The sequence below is a fragment of the Tursiops truncatus genome, chromosome 8 (assembly GCF_011762595.2).
Source record: "Tursiops truncatus isolate mTurTru1 chromosome 8, mTurTru1.mat.Y, whole genome shotgun sequence".
NCBI classification, from domain to species: Eukaryota; Metazoa; Chordata; class Mammalia; order Artiodactyla; family Delphinidae; genus Tursiops; species Tursiops truncatus.
In genome coordinates, this window is record NC_047041.1 from 44,844,854 (window position 1) to 44,850,025 (window position 5,172).

Sequence of the window (5,172 nt, forward strand, 5' to 3'; positions counted from 1 at the left end):
CCTCCAAACCAGGCCACAGACCCACCCATCATTGAGACCCCTCTCTTTGGGGCCATTCCCTCTTCCCTCTGCACATCTCTCTACAGAGCAATTTTCCTCTTCCACTCAAAAACAGGCTAAACGTGGCTGCCCAGATTCTGTTTTCTGCTGTGTGCCCATCACCACACACTTCTTCTCTGAGTGAGGATAAAGGAAGATGGATTACCTTTTTTTTTTGAATCAACATATAGTTTATTATTTTTTATGGTAACAGATTTTTTTTCAAATTGAGCTTTTAAAAAGCACATTTAACTACAAAAGTAAGATTAAATAGGTACTAATAAAATATATTTGCCCTGAAATGGTTAAGAAAATACAATGTTGATGCCCACATCAACAGTACATTATACATTACACGCATTACTTAAAGGTCATTTTCTTTTCAGTAATAATGTCGATAAAACCACAATATTTATTGCTTATATCAAGTGCAGGTTAAAATCCAGATAGCCTCCAAAAACAAATCCTTGTGATAAAGGACTTCTCAGTCTGGTCAGGTGAAATCTTACACTTAACATGTATGAATACAGCTGAAAATGTACCAGATCTTAAGAAGTTTTCAAGTCTTGATTTTAGGGAGTGGGTACAGTGTGAGCAGCGCCCTGGGGTGCTGGGGGTACTGGACACCCCACTTCTCTGTGGGTGTCTAGTCAACCACACCTTCTGGGGTCTGAGGAATTTGCTAAAAACCCCGTGATTCACCCAACACTGTCAGCTACCAGTGCCGAAACTTGCAGGGCAAAATTAGTTATTTATAGGGTGTTTTGCTGAGAAAACAGTGTCCAGCCAACAAAAGCACCAACCAAAATGACTGACACAAACCCCATCTTAGTGAGAATAGGTTGCCAATAAAACCGTCTTTGCCTTTTTTCGTTCGGTCTCGTTCAGCCTCTGCTTCATCTGCTACACCTTCTGAGCTGTGCTCTTTCCTGTCCCCCAGAAGGCACTTGCGCAGAGCACTCTCACTGTTTTCCTCCGGAGTATCTTGCATTTTTAGGACAGTCCTGTATATCTGTCACCTGTCAGTTTTTCTTCTAGGCCTATCCTGTTGCCATTGTATTTTTCACTCATTATTTTGGATGGTGACTGATCAAAAACAGGACATAACGTCTTCGTTAGAAAGTTCTTTCCACCATTTCTGTACACTTGAATCTCCCTTTAGAAACTTTGCTCCTTCTATTAGAGTCATGTATGAAAATCTGAGTTGATCTGGTGTCCGAGTCAGCCCCATTCAGCATTTTCTCATACTCAGTAACAGTTGTTTAATGTTAATATTGTCTCCTTTGTCCATCAGAACAAGACAAGTGTCCACCAGAGAAAAGGTGCCTGACCACCCGATGCCGGCACTACGGTAGATCACCGCAGGCCCGTGTTCAGAATTCAAGGAGCCAGATTCTCGCACTTTAAATAAGAAATTGAGAAATGAAACTGGTGATTCAGGCACTCCGAAATCTGACCAGGTAGTATAATGAAAGTGAGATACTGTTCTGTAATTTATTTTTTTAATCTTTTTTTTATACAGCAAGTTCTTATTAGTCATCAATTTTATACACATCAGTGTATACATGTCAATCCCAATTGCCCAATTCATCACACCACCATCCCCACCCCACCGCCACTTTTCCCCCTTGGTGTCCATACGTTTGTTCTCTACATCTGTGTCTCAATTTCTGTCCTGCAAACCGGTTCATCTGTACCATTTTTCTAGGTTCCACATATATGCGCTAATATACGATATTTGTTTTTCTCTTTCTGACTTACCTAACTCTGTATGACTGTCTCTAGATCCATCCATGTCTCAACAAATGACCCAATTTCATTCCTTTTTATGGCTGAGTAATATTCCATTGTATATACGTACCACATCTTCTTTATCCATTCGTCTGTCGATGGACATTTAGGTTGCTTCCATGACATGGATATTGTAAATAGTGCTGCAATGAACATTGGGGTGCATGTGTCTTTTTGAATTATGGTTTTCTCTGGGTATATGCCCAGTAGAGGGATTACGGGGTCGTATGTTAATTCTTAGTTTTTAAGTTTAGTTTTTAATTTTTAGTTTTTTAAGGAACCTCCATACTGTTCTCCATAGTGGCTATATCAATTTACATTTCCACGAACAGTGTAAGAGTGTTCCCTTTTCTCCACGCTCTCTCCAGCATTTGTTGCTTGTAGATTTTCTGATGATGCCCATTCGAACTGGGGTGAGGTGATATCTCATTGTAGTTTTGATTTGCATTTCTCTAATAATTAATGATGCTGAGCAGCTTTTCACGTGCTTCTTGGCCATCTGTATGTTTTCTTTGGAGATATGTCTATTCAGGTCTTCTGCCCATTTTTGGATTGCGTTGTTTGTTTTTTTAATATTGAACTGAATGAGCTGTTTGTATATTTTGGAGATTAATCCTTTGTCCATTGATTTGTTTGCAAATATTTTCTCCCATTCTGAGGGTTGTCTTTTTGCCTTGTTTAAGGTTTCCTTTGCTGTGCAAAAACTTTGACGTTTCACTAGGTCCCATTTGTTTATTTTTGTTTTTATTTCCATTACTCTAGAAGGTGGATCAAAAAAGATCTTGCTGTGATTTATGTCAAAGGGTGCTCTTCCTATGTTTTCCTCTAAGAGTTTTACAGTGTCCAGTCTTACATTTAAGTCTCTAATCCATTTTGAGTTTATTTTTGTGTATGGTGTTAGGGAGTGTTCTAATTTCATTCTTCTACATGTAGCTGTCCAGTTTTCCCAGCACCACTTATTGAAGAGATTGTCTTTTCTCCATTGTATATCCTTGCCTCCTTTGTCATAGATTAGTTGACCGTAGATGCATGGGTTTATCTCTGGGCTTTCTATGTTGTTCCATTGATCTATGTTTCTGTTTTTGTGCCAGTACCATATTGTCCTGATTACTGTAGCTTTGTAGTATACTCTGAAGTCACAGAGTCTGATTCCTCCAGCTCCGTTTTTTTCCCTCAAGACTGCTTTCGCTATTTGGGGTCTTTTTTGTCTCCATACAAAATTTAAGATGTTTTGCTCTAGTTCCGTAAAAAATGCCATTGGTAATTTGATAGGGATTACATTGAATCTGTAGATTGCATTGGGTAGTATAGTCATTTTCACAATATTGATTCTTTAAATCCAAGAACATGGTATATCTCTCCATCTGTTGGTATCATCTTTAATTTCTTTCATCAGTGTCTTATAGTTTTCTGCATAAAGGTCTTTTGTCTCCCTAGGTAGGTTTATTCCTAGGTATTTTATTCTTTTTGTTGCAGTGCTAAATGAGAGTGTTTCCTTAATTTCTCTTTCAGAGTTTTCATCATTAGTGTATAGGAATTCAAGAGATTTCTGTGCACTAATTTTGTATCCTGCACTTTTACGAAATTCATTGATTAGCTCTAGTAGTTTTCTGGTGGCATCTTTAGGATTCTCTATGTATAGTCTCATGTCATCTGCAAACAGTGACAGTTTTACATCTTCTTTTCCAATTTGTATTCCTTTTATTTCTTTTTCTTCTCTGATTATCGTGGCTAAGACTTCCAAAACTATGTTGAATAATAGTGGTGAGAGTGGACATCTGTGTCTTGCTCCTGATCTCAGAGGAAATGCTTTCAGTCTTTCACCACTGAGAATGATGTTTGCTGTGGGTTGTCGTATATGGCCTTTATTATGTTGACATAGGTTCCCTCTATACCCACTTTCTGGAGAGTTTTTATCATAAATCGGTGTTGAATTTTGTCAAAAGCTTTTTCTGCATCTATTTAGCTGATCATATGGTTTTTATTCTTCAATTTGTTAATATGGTGTATCACATTGATTGATGTGCATATATTGAAGAATCGTGGCATCCCTGTGATAAATCCCACTTGATCGTGGTGTATGATCCTTTTAATATGTTGTTGAATTCTGTTTGCTAGTATTTTGTTGAGGATTTTTGCATCTATATTCATCAGTGATATTGGTCTGTAACTTTCTTTTCTTGTAGTATCTTTGTCTGGTTTTGGTATCAGGGTGATGGTGGCCTCATATAATGAGTTTGGGAGTGTTCCTTCCTCTGCAATTTTTTGGAAGAGTTTGAGAAGGATGGGTGTTAGCTCTTCTCTAAATGTTTGATAGAATTCACCTGTGAAGCCATCTGGTCCTGGACTTTTGTTTGTTGGAAGATTTTTAATCACAGTTTCCATTTCATTACTTGTGATTGGTCTGTTCATATTTTCTATTTCTTCCTGGTTCAGTCTTGGAAGGTTTTACCTTTCTAAGAATGTGTCCATTTCTTCCAAGTTGTCCATTTTATTGGCATAGAGTTGCTTGTAGTAGTCTCTTAGGATGCTTTGTATTTCTGTGGTGTCTGTTGTAACTTTTCCTTTTTCATTTCTAATTTTATTGATTTGAGTCATCTCCCTCTTTTTCTTGATGAGTCTGGCTAACGGTTTATCAATTTTTTTTATCTTCTCAAAGAACCAGCTTTTAGTTTTATTGATCTTTGCTATTGTTTTCTTTGTTTCTATTTCATTTATTTCTGCTCTGATCTTTATGATTTCTTTCCTTATGCTAATTTTGGGTTTTGTTTGTTCTTCTTTCCTAGTACCTTTAGGTGTAAGGTTAGATTGTTTCAGATTTTTCTTGTTTCCTGAGGTAGGCTTGTATAGCTATAAACTTCCCTCTTAGAACTGCTTTTGCTGCATCCCATAGGTTTTGGATCGTCGTGTTTTCATTGTCAACTGTCTCTAGGTATTTTTTGATTTCCTCTTTGATTTCTTCAGTGATCTCTTGGTTATTTAGTAATGTATTTTTTAGCCTCCATGTGTTTGTGTTTTTCACATTTTTTCCCCTGTAATTCAATTCTAATCTTACAGAGTTGTGGTCAGAAAAGATGCTTGATATGATTTCAATTTTCTTAAATTTACTGAGGCTTGATTTGTGACCCAAGATGTGATCTATCCTGGAGAATGTTCTGTGCGCACTTGAGAAGAAAGTGTAATCTGCTGTTTTGGGATGGAATGTCTTATAAATATTAATTAAACCTTTCTGGTCTATTGTGTCATTTAAAGCTTCTGTTTCCTTATTTATTTCATTTTGGATGATCTGTCCATTGGTGTAAGTGAGGTGTTAAAGTCCCCCACTATTTTTGTGTTACTGTC

At 37.2% G+C, this 5,172-nt stretch overlaps 1 pseudogene; it reads right to left on the reverse strand.

The window, feature by feature from the left end:
- Positions 1 to 867: 867 nt before the first annotated feature.
- LOC117313321 (tyrosine-protein phosphatase non-receptor type 2 pseudogene) lies at positions 868 to 1,579 on the reverse strand (annotated as a pseudogene).
- Positions 1,580 to 5,172: the final 3,593 nt, after the last annotated feature.